This window comes from Bubalus kerabau, chromosome 19 (assembly GCF_029407905.1).
Source record: "Bubalus kerabau isolate K-KA32 ecotype Philippines breed swamp buffalo chromosome 19, PCC_UOA_SB_1v2, whole genome shotgun sequence".
Lineage (NCBI taxonomy): Eukaryota > Metazoa > Chordata > Mammalia > Artiodactyla > Bovidae > Bubalus > Bubalus kerabau.
Window position 1 is genome coordinate 56,227,385 of NC_073642.1, and position 21,009 is coordinate 56,248,393.

A 21,009-nucleotide genomic window follows, 5' to 3' on the forward strand; every position below is an offset into this window, starting at 1 on the left:
AATTATGAGCCTAACTTCTAAAGCAGTTTCCAGAAAGAGGGTGTCATTTTTTTTTGAAGTATGCATAAATACACACACATACCAATACTCTCTCCCTATAAGACATCTTCAAGCCAAGTTTCCGTTTCTTCAGGTTCTATTTATGTGCAAGCGGTTCTAAGAATTCTCAGCAAAGGACAGGCCCGACACTGTCCCTTCACTAACATCCCTTAGAGCAAGAGTCCTCATCCATTTTTCAGGCATTGACCCATTTGAAGGGTTCGGACTCTGTGATGAGTCACATGCATATCCTCTAAGGTCCTGGACGGGCTGCAAATGAGATGAAATGAAAATGACTGAAATGTTCAGAGTCAGCCACCTTAGTTTCCTTCCTATTTGCCATCTGCCTACAGATCATTAGGTTCAAATCACATTTTTGTAAATAAATATCTAGAATTCGGGGACACTCCTCCGGCTTCACAGCCTTACAGGCCCAGAGCAGCAGTAAGCAGCGCAGGGCTGCAGCGCTGGGAGCAAAGCCTGCAGGGCAAGGACTCCAGGAGGCTCACAGATGGGGGCGCCGCCGGCCCCAGAGTGAGCTCACCTCCTCATGCTTGTGTGGGTGATTCAGGCCTCACACAGCCCCCACAGGGCTCCTGACAAGCTCTGTGTAACTTGCTTGCTCCCGGTAACTGCAAGCTCCTTACTCCCTGCCTTCTTCCCCTCAGGCCCATCCACACACTCATGGTCCACGCGAGGCCCCTTCACAATGGCCTTTCCTTCTTTAAATCGGTCTTAAGGTCCTCCTTCTAACCTTCCACCCAGTGCTGTAACTATTCATAAACATATTCCATGTCCCACTAGACTGTAAGCTCCCTGTAGTAGGGCCCACATCCAGTCCCCTTTCTACAACTCGTGGGGCCTTGTCCAGTAGATGTTCAGGAAATACTGAATTAAACAAATGGTTCTGCAAACTGAAAAGACACTGCAGCTCAGTGGAAATCATAGCTCTGGATGGGCATCATTTGAGTTTCAGGATGTTCAATCCTTGTTCAAGGCTGGAGTTGCGGGATTACTCTGCACATGCTGATGGCATCTTCTGTACGTCTGTTTTGAATACTCACTCGCGTCCCAAAGGTGAAACAGTCCGATTAGACAATGACTGTTTAAGCACACATGAATCATGCATTAGGAGTCCTAAACTGAACAGCGTGATACACAAGGAAAATAGCTTGGACATACGGATCCATTACAGACAAGTGATCGCTCACATCCTGACGTGTACATGTTTGGAAAGTGAGTGCACTTCAGGGAGCTCTGCTTACTTGTAAGAAAAACAAAGATGAGAAAAAATAGAATACAGCTGCATGCTGCGTGGAGACCACAGCTTGGCAGGGAGGCCCAGGCGCTTTGGAACCTGTCTTGGCTGTTGTGACGATGAGCTGCTCCACGCGAGGATGCCTCAGTGTCTCTAACTGCTTCCTTCTTCCCCTCTGGTGTACAGAGGGCTAGGAGGCCATCTTATACTGCAGGTTCTGATGACCAACACCCCCACCGCTCAGGGGTCTCAACCCTTCCTGCAGAGGTAGCAGCAGCTGATGCAGACCCTGCAGAAAGCCCCTCAGATCTCCTTGAGCACACAGGGTCCAGAACCTTCTGCAGGATAGGGAGGCTGGAGGGGTGAGGGCAGGAGGAGCATGTGACCAGGGAGGGGCACATCCTCCTTGAATGAGATCCTACATCCACTCCCATTCTCAAGAAAAAGGACAGCAAGTCTTCTTAGTCTGGGGACAGACACTGGCTTCACCCTTTAAAAGATGCATCCGTGCAGATGAACACCTATGCCTGAACTACACCAGGACAGATGCTGACGACAGGTCCCTGGTGATGGATCTGTGCCCTCTCTCTCAGCTGTCTCAGGCATGCCTGGGGACAGACGTGTGCAGGCACGCACACACACACATGCGCACACACACACACACACAACCCTCTTGGCAGGGTCACAGTAAGAGAGGCATCGACTGTGCTTCTTAGCCTCAGTCACCTGCAGCTCCTAAATGACAGAGGCAGAGGCCAAGCATTTTCATCTGATGGAGCTGAGTTGTCCCACCCGCCCCACCCGCCCCACCCTCCCCACCCTCCCCACCCTCCCCAGAGCGAGCTCAGCTTGGAACCTGGCATCCTGAGATGATGAAGAGATCTTGACCAACAGGCACAGCTGGGGCATCCGTGCCAGCGACAGCCAACTCCAGATTCTTGATGGTTCTCTCCAGCTGCCTTGCTCAGCTATTTTTATAACCAGAGAGGGGAGCTGGGTGCTTAGCAGAATGCTCCCCTAACTGCCTTTTTGGTACTTTGATTATGGACCAAGCGACACTGATTTTGAACAAGAGGAATATACATGCTACGATATAATGCTCTTCATATAAACAGAGACTGAATAACCTTAGTTTCTTTCCTTTAAACATGGCATGTGACCAGATAAAATTCAAGTGGGGCCATCTGGCAACCTGTGCAGGGGAAAAGGTTAACAATATAGAACATTCTGATTACATGTACAAGAACGAAGATGAAAGCAGACTAGAAGGAAGTAAGAGCAAATTATATCAGTGTTTTAAGATGCTGAAGTTGAGAGCTTTTCTCATAATTTCTAAATGTTCCATGAGGTTGACTTTTTGTGTGATGAAAAATATTTAAAGTAAAAGAATTCATAGTGCTCTCAGACTTCAGGTATTAGATGGTTGGGGCCCTAGATAATTAAACACAAGCGACTCAGTTCTTAAAGCATGTCACACACAGGAGAGGGTACAAATATATTGGATATTGTTGCTCCTCAGTGCTTTTGAGTATTAGGCTGCCATATCAGAAAACTATGTAGAATAGCTCTTTTTTTTTTTTTTTTAATTATTTTGGACTGTGTTGGGTCTTTGTTGCTGCACACCGGCTTTCTCTAGTTGTGGCAAGCGGGGGTTGCTGTTCAGTTTCGGTGTTTGGGCTTCTCACTGCTGTGGCTTAGTTGCCCCGAGGCATGTGGGATCTTCCAGGGCTGGGGATCGAACCCATGTCCCCTGCATCAGCAGGTGGATTCCTAACCACTGGATCACCAGGGAGGTCCTAGAATGGCTCTTGTTTGTTATGGTGAGTGGTACGCAGTAGGGATAATTCACAGGCCATCAACCAAGAACATTCTTGTACTAAAAAAGAGCCTGCCCACTATACCTCTTTGAAAATCAACACTAACTCGTGACGGACGCTCTCCCGGCCGGGCCTCTCTCCCAGCCTAGAGGGAGGGCTGACCTGTGATGGCGACACGCTCGTCCAGGCCCAAGTCCATCAGGGCCTCCGTCTATGCGTGAGAGTGGTTCAGAGCCGCCGCGTGGTCGTCCTGTCCCGGCTGGCCGAGCGGCCCTGTGGGGAGGAGGAGGATCAAGCAACAATCTGCTCAGCACAGCGAGCGACTTCCTCCCCAGGTGGGAAAATCTGACTCTCTCTCATGCCCCACATACACGTGAGCTGCACTAAATATATATTCCAAAGACATTTCATCAGGAAGCCAGAGAAACATCGGCATTCGTGCTCAGGCTAATGCTCTATTACATAGATCAGAGTCAACTGGAATAAAACGAATATTCTCCACCACAACTCAACTGTTCTTTATACAGTTTTTTTTTTTTTAATGAGATTGCGCCCAGTGTCACAGTGGTACTTATGTAATGACTCTATATCACTCGGCCAGCAAGGAGGGAATGAGCATTTTGGATGGTCTGGGAGGGCAGCCATCATGCAGAGGGGACGCCTGGTGACCCAGGCTTCGGCACTGCAGAAAAGCTTTCAGGAATGAGGACTGCACTTTCCTGAAATGCCTCAGGAAAATGTTCTATGCAAATAAAGGGAGCCTGCAACCTCTGAGCTGGGTCCTCTTTCATCAGGATGGTCAAAGGGACACATGTGGCAGGGCGCACCTCAGTCGGAGGCTGCTGGAGGCAGCTGGGACCTGGACAATCCATCAGGGAAGGGGGGTGAGCGGGAGAAGTGGATGGAGTTGAAAAATAGTTTATTTGCCTCCTTGAGGAAAACTGGAGGTCAGCAGAAAGCAGAATGAAGAAAGAAAGGGCCGCTGAGAAGCACGTTAAATCTGGTCTTGGGAAGTCACCTAGATCAGGAAGATGGGTCTCTGCCTGCCGCTGCTGGGGAACCCCGGAAGCCAGGGGCTAGACCCTGAGAAGTTCCACGGAGCCTCTGTCCTGTGGTCTCAGGAATGACTTTCTTCTCTACTGCTGTTCTGCTTTGGGCCATGAGGCAGAGCCCAGTCTCGGTTTCTGCTAAAGCATTCTCAGAGCATTCCCAGGGAAGCACAACTCCAGACGCTGCCGAGGTAGAGTAAGGGAGAAGGGATGGGACAGCTGCATTAAAAGCCCTTGCTCCGGGCCTTCCTTGGTGGACCAGTAGTTAAGAATCTGCCTTCCGATGCAGGGGACACAGGTTCGATCCCTGGCCTGGGGACTAAGATCCCATGTGCTGTGGTGCAACTAGAGAACCCGTGTGCCACAACAGAGAGCTCTTGTACCAAAACAAAGACCCAGCAAAGCACCCCCACTCCCTACAAAAGTCCTTGCTCCTGCTTTCTGGGCTTCTCTCTGGTAGCATCGCCCCTGCCCCCCATCCAAGTAAGACCCAGTCCTTGGTGGCAGAGGCAAGCACGCCTAGGAAGCAAGTGCCACTTCTATGCCACAACCTAAAGATCAGCAGTGAAAAGGCTTGGTCAGGGAGCAACAGGGAAACACAAATGGAGAACCTCTACTCCTTTGGTCTACACTGCAGACACTTTGTTCTATGACTGACGTCCCTCATTAACACCACAGACCACGCTGCTCAATAAGCCTTGTAGATCCTTCTTTGCTTCCTACGCACCTGCTCTTCACACCCATTTCCCTCCCATTTCATCTTCAACTTTCCTTGCCAACAACAACAAGAACCTCACACCTTAGTTACAATCTACACTCCTGTGTAAACAGAAAGACAGCTTAGCAAGTTTCCACATCGTGCCTTTCGTTTGTTACCTGCATGGGTGTGTTATTTGCACTTAGGTGTGTTAACAGTAAGACTCCAGTAATAGCAATATTCAGCACATATTTAACCTTTCAAAGGGCATTCTCAGCTATTATGTGGTTTTACAGTCTTATGAAAAAATTCATGGTGACTGGCAAGGTGGGCATTCTTCCTAATTTATAAATGAAGAAAATGTAACTGACAGAAATGAAGTGACTTGGGCTCAGGTGGTAAAGGATCCGCCTGCAATGCAGGAGACCTGGGTTTGATCCCTGGGCCAGGAAGATCCCATGGAGAAGGGAATGGCTACCCACTCTAGTATTCTTGTCTGGAGAATTCCATGGACAGAGGAACCTGGCAGGCTACAGTCCATGGGATCACAAACCATCAGACACAACTGAGCAACTAATACTTTCTAAACTTTGTGACATGATTGAAATCAGTTCCCAGGTTTCTTGATCCTCACCCAAGGACTCGTTCTCTGGAAAAGTTCTGGGCTACCTCAGTGGAATGATCATTACAGAAGCAATCTGGCAGAGCTGAGCGGCTCGCGATGGGAAGGAAGCTCCTCAGCCAAGCCTGGTTAGTGCCCAGATTCAATTAAATATCACCAGGAAGAGGGCTATTCAGCTTGTGCACTTCTTATCCCTTCCTGCTCCCGTGCTGTCATGGGGACAGGCACAGAACCACACGGACGGTGATCCAGGACCTTCTTCTGGGCCAGAGACGCCTCCGTCCATCCACTGATGAGACGGAGGTCTGCTGGAGGCTGAAGCCCAAGGCAGATGAGCAAGATCATCAACGCAAACGGCATGGCCCCTGGCTTACCCAAGCGCTGTGGGAGACAGTGACTCAATGGCTGCCTTACAGACCCCAAATTATTCAGCTGCCCCATGTGATTCCTTATCCCAAACACAGAGGCTGAGTGAGAGGATGAAGTGAGAATCTGGGGGCCAAAGTAAGATGAGTAATATTAAAGGGTAGGCCAAAGAATGATTCCAAAAGGTACACAGTGCTGCTTTTTACTCACCCCGACACCATCCCAAAATATGTGTTGGGTGACAATGCGTGTGGGGAAGGGGAGGTGACTCATCCTGGCTTGCCATATCTGAACAACAACGATGACATTTTCCTTTGCATTCCTGTAGCACCTCTTTTCTATTGAGCTTGGCACCGGCCACATCCGCCTTCCCTTGGCTAGATGAAATAGGCTTGTCTAGCAGGGTCCCATTAACAAGACTGTTCCTACCATCCTGCTAGGCCTAACATGAATTTACCTTTCTTCATGAAGTCTTTTTAAATTCCTTCCGAATGTCAATCATATTTCCTTCCTTTAAAGGCTCAAAACATTTGTCTCTAAACTCATGTATTTTTTTTTTTTTTGGACAGACATTCATGCAGTAGACTCATTACCCCACAAGGAATAATCATTAAATTATGTTCCTGGGGGGGGGGGACTGTGTCCCACTCACTGTTTGCCCACCCTAAGGCCTGGAAGTAATGCCCTGACCATGGTGGGTACTCCGTGAATGCTGTGCAAGAGACATGGGTTAATTTTATCTCATCTACACTGGAACCTCTCTCAGTATTCCCCTGCTATTCTCCCAGGTAGTCTCAACCACACTGAGCTCACCTCTATGGCAGTAAATAAGCAGATGTAGAGTCCTCCTGTCTCAGGGGCATGGTGAAGCAAAGCTGGACAAACTGATCAGGAGTCAGGATCAGATGATTGCTGAAGTTCCTTCTAGTTATGAAACAATAAATTTAGTATGTTGGATAAATGAAAACAGGAGGTCAGTGAATGCAGAGGGGGGATAATAAATATTGAAATAATGCATAAATGAAAAAGGAGTTGTGTATGTTGTAGGGCTTCCCTGGTGGCTCAGACAGTAAAGAATCTGCGTGCAATGCAGGAGACCCGGGTTCAATCCCTGGGTCTGGAAAATCCCTTGGAGAAGGAAAGGGCAACCTGCTCCAGTATTCTTGCCTGGGAAATCCCATTGTCAGAGGGGCCTGGCAGGCTACAGATCATGGGGTCACAACGAGTCGGACACGACTGAGCGACTAATAGTAACAGTTCAGTATGTTGTAGGCTCAGGGAAAACACAAAATACTCAACAAAGACTTTCTGGGATAATACAATTTAAGATGCTCCACAAATAACGGGAAGAACAATTCCCAGAATAAGGGAGGAGTTTCTTGTAAAACAGGGTCTGGTTTAAGGAATGTCTTGAAATGAGATTAAATGCATATAAAATAGTGTTGAGTAAATCTGACAAGGAGAGTACAGGAAAGGCAATAAGACAGTCTAAAACATGACAATCTGAAAAGATAGTGAACTCAGACACTGTGTGTGTGTGTGTGTGTGTGTGTGTATGCGTGCGTGTAGGTAGGTAGGTAGATGTGATTAAGTATAGGTTTTGGAGTCATATTAGTGTGGAATCCTGGCTGCCATGCTCAGTTGCTGTGTGACAGTGGGTAAATTGTTTAAATGAAGTTTCAGTGTCTTTTATGTTTATCATGAAGATATATATGCATCTTCATGTGAAATTAAATGTGACAAATGATATAAAATACTTAGCATAGCACCTAGCACTCATTCATTTAACAGATATTTATTGAGAATCTTATATGTGTTAGGTAGCTTGCTAAGCATTTTACATGAGAAATCACCAGAAAATTGAAGCTATAATTGTTATCAGCTAAGGGGACAATGGCAACGCACTCCAGTACTCTTGCCTGGCAAATCCCATGGACGGAGGAGCCTGGTGGGCTGCAGTCCATGGGGTCGCTGTGAGTCGGACACAACTGAGCGGCTTTACTTTCACTTTTCAGTTTCATGCATTGGAGAAGGAAATGGCACCCCACTCCAGTGTTCTTGCCTGGAGAATCCCAGGGACGGGGGAGCCTGGTGGGCTGCCGTCTATGGGGTCGCACAGAGTCGGACACAATTGAAGCGACTTAGCAGCAGCAGCAGCAGCAGCAAGGAGACTATGTCTCCTCCTCCTGCATCTCCTGCTGCAAATCATGTCCCTGTTGATTCTGGAACTTAGGAGGGAAAAAATGTCATTTTATTGTATATGAGAATCCACTTATTTGTCTTTGGTATATTTTGCTTAAAAATAAAAAAAATCCAAAATTTTATCCCAAGCTTTAGGTGCACTGTAAATGCAAATTAAGTAATAAGAATTTTCTTAAAATCTCAAATTTTTAACACGGTCTCTCCTTTGTGCACAGAGGCATAATAAAAAAAAGCCAAACACAGATCCTTCCCTCCTCTTGGAAAGTCACTTCTTGACATGGTACCCAAAGAGACATCTTGAAAGAGACGTGCATGGTTATATGTCCCCTCTCAGGGGACAGTCTTCTCCCGTGGATATAAAACAGGCTTTGGCAGCTGCTCAGTATCATTAGATCAAGGGCAAGTCAACTACTCTCTCAGGCTTAAAATAAAGTTATCATCTCAAACCAAAAATGCTAAGCATTTGACCAAGCAGAGAAAGCCAGTGGAGATTCAGTTATCATGAGGGATTTTCTGTTGATCTTATGAGCTTTCTACAGTGAATGGCTGAAAGTCTGATTTCTGTTTTTGTACGTATGTACATACATATGTATGTACATAGAGTGATATGGAAAAATTGCTGAAGGAACCTGCTTTGCAAAAGGGGCTGTTTTTGTGGGTAGATCAGCAAACCATGAAACTTAAGTGAGGTTTGTCTTGCTCAGCATACAACTTCTTAATACATTTTGCAAGCAATCAATCTCTGGGGAAAATATATTTGTTTCCAGTAAAGGAACACATTATCTTTCTGTTCTATATGTTGCTTGTTTTCCAATGGGCTGTATCTACTCTGGTTATAACCAAGAATAAGGTGGCAGCTTCAAAGACTGTTTTCCTGAGATCTTGGATATATGAGAGAATCCAAATGTTTTCAGAATTTCAGATGGATAACTTGGGGTTCATTTGGAGTTCATGTATTTTGGGGGGAAGTTCTTGACAAAGAAACCAAAGATACAAGGAAAAGTAGCTGGGACATGCAAACAACAAGTCTTCAGAAAGTCACTCACAGCTACACTCATTCAAGTTTTAGATAAGAAGAAAGGATAGCACACACTATTTCACTTAATAATTTGAATATGATCCCATCACACTTAGGGCAGATCTATTTCCAAACTAATGCTTGGTTTTCTCTAATCCCTGTTTATTCTCATTTGACACAATAATCTCTAGCTAGGATAAGGTATTTTCTCTCATAAATTTATAAACCTTTACAAAGGAAATTACTTTGGGGAAATTACTTCAAATGTCAAATAACTCAAGAGACTTAAGTTTTGGAATTTGTTTCTATTTTTAATGTTTTAATCCAGACACATTTTTTTCCCCTTAATACTTGAAGGGACTGAATCAGCTCTTGTACAAAGAGCTCATCAGAAGGGAAATCAGAATTTTCCTCCTCATTTTTAGTTCTTTTAAATTCAGCTGTTTTGTGTAAAAAAAAAAAAATTAAATGAAATCAAACCAATTAAAATACACATGATGTGAGATGACATTTTCTGCTCCAAAGTTTTCAGCATCTCAGTTACTTAGAAACATCTGCTCAACTAAGAAAAATAGATCAAACGAAGGAATCTCAAGAAGCCATTCAATCTATGATGCCATTCCTGGGTCACATGTCAACTAAAACATTCCCAAATGTAATTGCCTATCTTATGGTCTCTGAACCTGAACTTGGCAACTTTCCAAAGCATCAAATAAAATGAATTTGAAGTCATTTTCATTTGTTAAAGATGCTACATAGCACTTTACTTGTGTGTGTTTGTCTCCTTCCCCAAAGGCTGGAAATTATGAATCTATGAATTTTAGGAGAGGTACAAGCAAAACTCATTAATCGCTGTCCACTGTTTGTATAACTTTATATTTAGGCCTTTTCTCTTTTGTATCTTCAACACTGACTATACTATTATCAATTCATTTCTTTCAACTCTCCCCTCTATGAAAACAAGAATTACCATCATCTACTCCTTATCTGTTCTTTTACCTGTAATATCAGGAAGGAGTTTTGACAGCCTTTTTTGGGGGGGAGTAAATATCTTCCCCTATTATCTCCTTAAAAAGTGATTCATATAGTGCTTTGCAATTTACAAAGTGCATATTTATAGAAATTATCAGAGATTTTTAAAATTATCCTTAATCTTTATAGATATGAAAATTAAGTGAGATTGTGTGTTGCCTATTAAAGCATTTGTGATAATTTCTAGTTTGCTGTTGTTGTTTAGCTGGTGAGTCATGTCTGATTCTTTTGTGACCCCATGGACTGTAGCCCACCAGCCTCCTCTGTCCGTGGGATTTCCTAGGCAAGAATACTGGAGTGGGTTGCCATTTCCTTCTCCAGAGGAGCTTCCCAACTTAGGGACTGAACCCACATTTCCTGCATTGTAGGAATCCAAATTACCCCTGGGCCACCTTAAGTGCCGAGCAGAGGTTCACATCCAGGATTTCTATGTCAAATCTTTGATTCTCTCCACTGTTCCTTATGGACCTTCCAGAAGCCATGCAGGCATTTGTATAACTTGATTTAGTTCTCTCAGGGCTTTAAAGGCTTGTAGCTTCAAACCGAACTAACACTCCAGTGATGTACAGTCACAGCATGACCACCTGATGCTGAATGCCACGTTCTTGCCAAACATCCTTTTAAAATAGCCTCTTCGCACTGATTATTAATACCACTACCAGTCTGCCTTGATTCCTTATCATTTTCCCCGTGTTTCCTGTGTTAGCAAGCAAGTAGACATCACCACCTACTTACTTAGTTTACTTTTCTTTCCAAACACAGGAAAGATTTACTGAATCCTTACTGTGAGCGAGAGACACTGTGCTTAATTCTTGTGTAACTCCACGGGGTATATATTATTATCCTATTTTATAGATGAAGAAACTAAGGCTATTTCTAGAATAGAAAATATTCTAGAATATGATGAGTCTAGAATATTCTAGAATAGATATGATCATTTCTAGAATATGTCTAAGAGGATTTGAAATTTTTATCTGATTTTTCGTCATTCCATTTATGATACAATGTATGTTCCTCTTTTTCTACATAAATTAAAGAAGCCACTTCACTCCAAAGAATGACTCACTTGTGCAGACACTAGATTCAGACTATTAGAGGGATATTCAATCAGCCAGACTCATGTTAATACAGGCTGGTACACAGATGCTGAATAATGTGCTGAGTGCTGCTCATGCTTGAGTACCATTGATGTACCGAAGTAAAAAGGTAAGGAAAAGTAATCTTGGAAGGAGAAAAAAAAGGAAAAGGTGAGAGAGGAAGAAGGGCATAGGTTTTGCATGTTTCTGTTGCCTCTGACGTGACGCTTTTTAAAAGCAGGTTTTGTCGGTTCACACTCTGTTACCGAGTTCTTATTGACACTACTGTTACTCGAGGGCCTGTTCTTTCCTGCGTGGTGGTCTCTGTGACCAAGGATTTGCAGGATGACAGGCTCAGTAGACACAGAACACCCCAGGGCTGGACTTTGCGTCTCTCTGCTGGCCACTCATGTTAATCCAAGTCACACGGGGCATACCGGCAACCCTGCCGTTGACCCCTCCATCCATTCTCTGAACAGAGAGGACATGACGAGGCCTTTATCCTAGTACAAAGCCCACTCCCCACCATCACAGAAGACTGCTTTCTTACCAATTCAAACAACTTCTAGTGACTAATTATGTAAGAAGTCTCTCTCCTTGGACCTTATAGCTCACTACCTCAGTTCCTCTCAACGGAGCCATCTGTTAGCCAAGGACTCAACATCAAAACATTCTTTGATGAGTCACAATTGATGACAAGTACAATGTGAGTACTGCCAGGATGATAAATTTAACACTATTCAAATATTCATCATGGACTAAATAAAGAGCATTTTAGGTTTTGAAAACGAAGTATTTTAAGGTTTAAAAAACTGCTTGGCTTTAAAAATAAACCAAATACAGTTCTGGCAGTTCGAAAGAAATCGATTGATACTGAGGTAGTGTTAGCAAAACTGCCATAAGTGCCTGAAAATAATTGCAATGGACTTATTTAATTGTTGATACGGAAAGCTTTGCAAATAGAGCAGTGGGATGAATGCAGGGTGAACTGGGATAGGAGACCCAAGGGTTCTTAACTCTGGTTAGGACACCAACTAGTTTATGTCTCTAAACCAGACGATGACCAAAGTCCCTACCAGGACTAATGCTCCATCATTCTGGGGGTGTGTTTAGATCCATAGACATATGGCTGCCTTTCGGGTTCCAAGGGGACCTCACTGATAGTAATATTGTGTGTTGAGATTCCTGGCAATCCTCTAAAATTTTTTTCTGGACCTTTTTGCTTGTTAAAAGACCAGCAAAATACAGTGAATGGACTTAAGTTCAATATTTCTCTTCTCTTTTAATGGGTTCTAGTTGGTAAGACCCATTGCTTGGTACTAATGAAAGAGCAAGTTATTTCTATTCACACTCACTAAAGTTCTCCAATAAGATTATTATTCTTAAAAAATGAGGTCCATATAATGGAAACCAACAGTTTTCCTTTGGTCTGTTTTACAATCAATAAAAGATGAGTAAAAAATGATCAGTGATAATGAGCAGTAGAAAAACAAATATAACTTAGAATTTGAGTCCCTTTTTATGACTCAAGACTGAGTAGCCAAAGTGGACAAATTGAAGACTAATCTTGTATCTGACAAAAATATAACCTATTTTTAAAACTGCCCTTTTAAAAGCATTTGTGAATGCAACTTCTGTTATAACCACAGATTAAATAAGATGACCACTTGCTGGTTATAGATCAATTTTAAATAGATTAGCCACAAGGGATCCATCTCAGAAATGCACTCCACACAATGGGTAGGACTCAACAATCAAAAGTCCTTATATATCATAACACGATCCTCTTATGATTCGATTTCCCCTGTTCATTTCTTTGATTAACTAATGTGTCTATGGCCATTTTTCCAGAACTTTTTTTTTTTGGTTTGTTTGTTTTCAAGCATGAAAATAATATAGTATTAAATGTTTTTAAAAATTCCCATAACAATCCTGATATTAACAAGGTTTTTCAATTATGGCATATTCGATTTTGGCCTTTTCCACGAACTGACGCTTTTTCATATGTGTAAGCAAGCACGTATCCAGAAGCATGCTCTCAAAGGAGAGAGCGTGGCCAATTTCAGATTATGATAATTCTCTTTTGACCTTGTATTCTGTTAGTTTTATATCCACAAGTATAGACAATATTGTGCTTTATGGCTGAAGACTGTCTATATCGTTGCTGCGGGTCTTGTCTAGAAGAGGCAACCCTGGATCACTAAATAAATGAAAACACGATGATTTACAGCCCATGGTTCAGACTGAGAGCTGGCAAACCTAATATAACTGCAGGTAGAAAAATGCATGAAAACTAAGTACGATTATGGTTGCTATGAAATAAAAGAGCAAGCAAAAAAAGAGGGTATAACTGAGCTATGGTTTGGGTTGAGGGGGTGCCTCCAAATAAGCACTAAGGGAACTCACCTGCTACAGAATGGGATGAAAAATGGTCTGGGGACCTAAGACTTTTTAAATTGACAATTAGGGATTCCAGCTATATTTAGCCCATAATCCTTAGGGCTGAGGATGCACAAGTGCAAACAGAGAGCATGGAGGCAAGGCTTGGAGAAGTGGGTGGAGGCTTTTTCTGACTCTGTTCTATATTTGCTGCATCCTAACCCACAAGAGTTAGATACAACCATGATCTTTCACTTTGACAATCTATCAAAACCATACGATGTGCACTAAGATTATCTGTCTTTTATTGGCCAGCCACTGTACACCTACTGTGCTCAACTGTGCAAAGCAAGTATTGCTATTGTTTCCACTTTATGACTGAGGAAGATAAGGAATAAAAAGGCCTTGTAAGTTGCCAGGATTTCACATAGCTAGTGTGTCTAGGTTGGGATTTGAATTTAGATCTGTGGAACATGTAAGACTGAGCTTTCCCCTACAACTCTACTCTATAAGGTAGCACACAAAATTTTTTTAAAATTGAGGTCATTTTTAAGATCCAAAAAAATACAAATGAGGGCAGTATTAATACGCTAACTACTGGCCACACCAGGGACTATACAGTTCTACTTCAGTTCAAGTGATATTTAAAACTGTTAATCAAAGTACCTGCTATATGCAAAGCACAGGGTCTTGACGCAGACACAAAAGTCTTAATTCTTGCCTTCTACGAGTTTGTAATCTAACTCAACAGGCTAGGAAGAAAGTTAAATAACAGTAGGTATAACTATTTAATGTAACAATGAAAGTGATATCATGAAACAATACACAATTAATTGCCAAAGCAAACATATTTAAGACTGTGAAAAAGGAGACATCATATGGTCTCAAAAGGTTTAGGAAGACTTCCTGGAGGAGGAAGGATTTAGGCTGACTCTTAGGAATTGATAAAATCTGGGCAGAATATACAAACATAAACTCAAAATGGATTAAAGACCTAAATGTAAGACCAGAAACTATAAAACTCTTGGAGGAAAACATAGGCAAAACAGTCTACAACATAAATCACAGCAAGATCTCCTATGACCCACCTCCTAGAGTAATGGAAATAAAAACAAAAGCAAGAGGGACCTAATTAAACTTAAAAGCTTCTGCACAGCAAAGGAAACTATAAACAAGATGAAAAGATGGGAGAAAATAATAGCAAATGAAACAACTGACAAAGGAATAATTTCAAAAATATACAAGCAGCTCATACAACTCAATACCAGAAAAACAAACAACCCAATAAAAAAATGGACAAAAGACTTGACCAGACATTTCTCCAAAGAAGACATATAGACGGCTAATAAACACATGAAAAGATGCTCAACATCACTCATTATTAGAGAAATGCAAATCAAAACTACAATGAAATATCACGTCAGAATGGCCGTCATCAAAAAATCTACAAACAATAAATGCTGGACAGGGTGTGGAGAAAAGGGTACTCCCTTGCACTGTTGGTGGGAATGTAAATTGATATATCTATCTGGAAGACAGTATGGAGATTTCTTAAAAAACTAGGACTAAAACCACCATGTAACCCCAGCAATTCCACTACTAGGCATATACCTTGAGGACACCAAAATAAAAGACACATATACCTCAATGTTCATTGCAGCACTATTTATAACAGCTAGGACATGGAAGCAACCTAGGTGTCCACTGACAGATGAATGGATAAAGAAGCTGTGGTACACATATACAATGGAATATTATTCAACCATAAAAAGGAATGCATTTAAGTCAGCTCTAATGAGGTGGATGAACCTAAAGCCTGTTATACAGAGTGAAGTAAATCAGAAAAAGAAAAACAAATATCATATACTAATGCGTATACTGGAGAAGGAAATGGCAGCCCACTCCAGTGTTCTTGCCTGGAGAATCCCAGGGACGGGGGAGCCTGGTGGGCTGCCGTCTATGGGGTCACACAGAGTTGGACACGACTGAAGTGACTTAGCAGCAATGCATATATATGGAATATAGAAAGATGGTTCTGATGAACTTATTTGCAGGGCAGCAATGGAGATGCAGACATAGAGAACAGACTTACAGACATGGTAGGCTGGGGAGGAAGGAGAGGGTGGGATGTATGGAGAGAGTAACATGGAAACATATACATTACCATTTGTAAAACAGATAGCCAATGGGAGTTTGCTGTATGATTCAGGTAACTCAACCAGGGCTCTGCAACAATCTACAGGGGTGGGATGGGGAGGAAGGTGGGAGGGAGGTTTAAGAGGGAGGGGACATAGGTAAACCTATGGCTGATTCATGTTGATGTTTGGCAGAAACCAACCCAATACTGTAAAGCAATTATCCTTCAATTAAAAATAAATAAATTTAATTATAAAGAAAATAAAGAGAAGATTAATGCATCCAAAGGAAAAAAAAATCTGGGCCAACAGTGAGGAAAAGGGTACTGCATTCCAAGAAGAGAAATGAGGAACAAAAGTACCACAGAGAAAGCCTGTTGCTTGGAGCTGAAGGTTAAGAGGACATGAGCAATGTGAGGCAGCTGGAAAGGGAAGTTAGAATCCAAATGTTGGAAACTTTGAGAGGGTGGTTAGGTAAACTGGATTTAATCCTAAGGGCCTGTGGGGATCCAGGAATGTTTCTGAGCAAGGAAAGCACATGATCTAAGTGGTGTTCTAGGAGGACCTTTCTGCCAGTAGGTCTCAGGAAGACTGCAGAGGGGCAGAAGGAAAGCAGGAAGATCAGTTAGGAGTTGACTAGAACAACAACTCAGGGGCTTCCCAGGGGGTGGGAGTGGTAAAGAACCTGCTTGCCAATGCAGGCGATTTAAGAGACGCAGGTTGGATCCCTGGGTCAGGAAGATCCCTTGAAGGAGGGCGTGGCACCCCACTCCATTATTCTTGCCTGGAGAATCCCACTGATAGAGGAGCCTGGTGGGCTATGGTCCATAGCGTCACAAAGAGTCGGACACGACTGAAGCGACTTAGCAGGAATGCATGCAGAACAACAGTTCAGATCTCTGATAGAAACAGAGGGAAAGAAGAAGAGATTTCAGTTTTGTTCTGCTGCTCTAGATATAGAAAACCTTGAGCTTGGTTCTAGATGGAACTAGTTTAATTAAATCTAAATTTGGGGAAAGTAATGCACAAATAACTTTGGATGGGTTTATAGTTCTATTAAGAATTATTTAACTTTACAGTTTTGGATAAATTTGCAAGTTACATAGTATTTTTAGAAATATTCATTCATTTATCCTTATGACACCCCACGAGCTAGGTAAGTTTTTCAGATGTTGAAACCATGGTTTGGAGACCTGAAGTAACAAACCCAAGGTCACACTGTTAGTATCGATACACTTTGGGGCTGACACCTGCATAAGAAGTATTGGGCTTCTGATTCCATGTTCCATCTGCTATTTACCATGCTAATCTCAAAAATTCTTTTTTATTTTGGAGGATTAATGTTTAGGTTTTTTAATGGAAAATTTCAAATATATACAAAAGTAGAGAGACTAGTACAATGAACTCCTATATGCATATCACCCAGCTTCATCAATAATAAACTCACAACCATTCTGGTCTCATCTGCAGTCTCCCATTCCAGATTATTTGCAGCAAATCCTTCAAATCACATTGTGATTCTTTTACGTTTAAGGCCCAGCTGATGTTTTAAGGAAGAACTCAAAATTGGTTGTATTCCTTACAATGGAATATTTTCTATCTTTAATTGAAAAACTGAGGAGGACGTATGCTGTCTTGCAGAGCACTTTTCTTACCGAGATGTGAGAAAGTGAGGAGCAAAGCAATTGACCCCTTTCTCAGAAGAATTTCCTGGGAATTTCATTTTTTTCAAGCCTCTGGTAGATGAAATATATTTCTTTTGTTCTCCTGACTCCCATTCTACTCTGTATGTTTCTCATTCCAAGCTGGAATGATGACAATCCATTTACTATACATAAAGTGCTTACAGCTTTCCTAAAGGCGGTTTTAACAGAATGCCTTGGATCCATCCACATTATTCTACTGTGAATGGATATGGAAGATGCAGGGTAATTTCAGGGACTAAAGGAAGCTGTTTTTCTTTCTGTACTCTGAGGGAAAAATATATTTCTATGTTTAACAAGTTTTTCCTAAAATTGCAAAAAGATTTCCTTTGCTGAGGGCATAATAACTTCATAATCATTTATTCTTACATTGCTCAGGAAAAATTCTATTTAGAATTTTAAAGTTAATAACTGAACAATACTGAAAAATCTTTGCTTTCATCCCAAATCCTGTTAGTTGTCTTTTTATTCTGAATTGGTACCTAAAGTAACATTACTTTATGCTACCAGGGGTGCAACAGGACTGTGGGTGAATAAGAACTGATCAATTTTATCCAGAGGCCTTAATACAGATTTAGAGGGAAGGATATACTTTGTTAAAGACACCCCAAAAAAGAGGTTTAAATTGCTTTGATTCTTTATTTGGAATTTGATAGCCTTGCAGATTCATTCATTTGATCCACATCTACTGTGCCCAGGTTCTGTATGAGATTCTGAGGATGCAGATAAAGAACAAGACAGATATGGTCCTTCCCCCTAGGTGGCATTTCTCCATATAAAGTACTGCTACTGCTAAGTTGCTTCAGTCGTGTCCGACTCTGTGCGACCCCATAGACGGCAGCCCACCAGGTTCCCCTGTCCCTGGGATTCTCCAGGCAAGAACACTGGAGTGGGGTGCCATTTCCTTCTCCAATGCATGAAAGTGAAAAGTGAAAGTGAAGTCACTCAGTTGTGTCCGACCCTCAGCGACGGTAGTGGGATTTCTACAAATACATACTGCAATCTTTTGATTGCAATCTACAAATACAAATTGTCTCGTATATTCAAAATCACTGAAAGGTCTTCTTTAAAGGGGCTCATTTCAAATGTCTTAGCCAATACATAACTATAACTAGGATTGAGAGGATTGTATGTGGCCTATAACCAAATCCATAAGACTTTCCAGATAGAACATATGCCACTGATAAGCCTGTGACTACGGGAGTAGGAAGGGCCTAGACTAGTTAACTGGATGTTTTCCTGGTTACGAAAAGATGAATGACACTAACACTCTCTGCTAAGATTTTCTGGAGGTAAGAGCTATAATCGTTATAGATATGCTTTTGTTGGAGCAATGTAATTTCATTTCTTCTGCTTTCTAATAGGACTACCTCCTCTCTCAGATGGGGCCTTTCATCACGAAACCTGCCAACTGGCTTTAATTATTACCAGTTTTTCTGTCCCTTCCCCACAGTGAGGGTCCTTTTTCAGTGCCAGTCAGTGGGAACTTGTGGCAAGTCTCTGTCCTGGTAGTGTGTCAGCCACTGGAACAAGCCCTGTAGCCGGCGAGGCCCCTGGATCACACACAAGAATGAAGTCAAAGCAGACTGCTGCACACACACAAAGTCACAAGCGGGTCCTGACTGAGACACCGACTGCATTTGACAAAATGCAAATCATAAAAGGGAGGGTAAGAAAAAAGGGGGAAATTGGATTCTATGCTTAATTTTCTACAATTACTCCATTGTAACGTGATTAATGAACTAGATAAAGAGAGTTCTAAAATTCAAATGGGAACTAGGTGGAGATTTAAGATAAACCTCTATTCCCAGAAACATAACAGACAACCCGGGTCGCTGGCCTGATGCTCATGGCCTACGGGCTGCCAGCACTTCTGACAAGTCACTCTCGCTAAACTGCTTCATGCTTCTTTTCTTTGTCTTTGAAATGCTCCTCTTCCAGCGTTGGACTGGAGACGGAACACAGCTTAGGAGTCAAAAGCACTGCATCGGATGTTTGTTTTCAGCTTACGCCTTCTCCTGCTTCAACATGTATGGTATCTAGGGGAACTCACTCTTCTTGGATGCACCATTTACCCCGTCTGTTTCTGAAGCTCATTTTCAGGAGCATTTCCTCAGCCGATGAGGTGTCTTTTTCTCTCAAAGATTTTAATTGCACTTTGTTTTGGTAGTACGCGGTAGTAATGCAATCAAAGAAATGAGAATGTAGAAGGTGTGAATCTCATTGGTGAGTAATCTTCTGACAGGGTGGGCGGGTGAAACCAAAATCAAATTCTGATGTGCTAGTGAGATAATTTAACTATAATTCAACAATCAGTCTAGACATTCCAACCAACCCAGTCCACCAACTCAGTATAACAGACAAGTTTGGGTCATGGGAAGTTGAAAAAGAGAAGAACATTTTTTTTTTAATATCATATGTGGAGACACAGGGTGAAATGAAATGTTTCAATGTATAGTTTTCAAAGTGAAAGAAAGATTGTTTTTTTTTTTTTGTTTTTTTTTTTTTAATTTTATTTTATTTTTAAACTTAACATAACTGTATTAGATTTGCCAAATATCAAAATGAAAGATTGTTTTAAAGTACTTGTTTTCCGTTTACAAAATACATAAATCTCACCCATTATTCCATCCTGCAGAGAGTAGATCTCTGTTACTATTTTGTTGTTTTGGTTCAAGAAAATTTCTATGCAACAGAGTTGAAGTGATACTATATGTACAATTTTATATCTTGCTTTTAAAAGTTTACACTTAAATATAAGAATTTTTAGCAGGGAACATTTGAATGGTGCTTCATCTCCAAAGAAAGATATGACCTGGCACTGGGTATGCCTCAAACATAGCAGAGCTCACACCTTGTTATTGGGAGCACTTACTAAGCATAGCCAACCATCCAGCTCCATCCTTCTAATCCCCTCCTGCGCAGCTCAGCACAGATGCTTATGGGGAGAGAGTCAAGGAGGCCTTCGAATGCATCAACATTTGAAAAGTATAATTAAATTATGCACTTTGGGGTTAAATGAAATCTATTTGCTTTTTTTTTTTTTGTTTAACTTTTTCTTCTTGAATGGTAAAAGTTATCAGGGAGTTATATGTTCTCTTACCTGATGAGAAAATCTTTCTGCATCTGCTAGGTGTGGAGTACCTTTTGGTGAACTATATAAAGGTGCCTCTTCCTCTAGGGGACCAAGGCCAGGACACATGATGTAACCACTGCGACACTGGCTGGATGCCAGCCTTAGTTGCCCCTTGCCCAGCTGCCCTGTGCACTAACCAGCCTGCACGACTGTACAGCTCGGCTCTCAGGGTGCTTTCCAGTCGCTCCTGGAAGACAGGGAAATCATCACCTCACACACTAGTCCCCTGCATCTCTGAACAGTGCTGACTGTGGCAAGTTCTTGACAATGAGAAGAAATGCCTTAAGTTCTATCCACTGATCCTAGTACTGCTTCTAAAGGAATGGAAATATCCTCTACTCAGGCTTCTTAAGATTACCCTTCAGATACTATACTATAGCATGTCTTCCCTTCCCCAGGCTGAATACCTAATTCTTGTAACTGGATTTTCACATGACTTATTTCTAGGTCTTGGTGAAAATATCCCATGTTATTTTCTAG

At 42.1% G+C, this 21,009-nt stretch overlaps 1 protein-coding gene across 3 annotated transcripts in view; it reads right to left on the reverse strand.

Moving 5' to 3' along the window:
* FRMD5 (FERM domain containing 5) overlaps positions 1–21,009 on the reverse strand; it is a 314,910-nt gene that overhangs the window by 68,387 nt on the left and 225,514 nt on the right. The window lies entirely within an intron of this gene.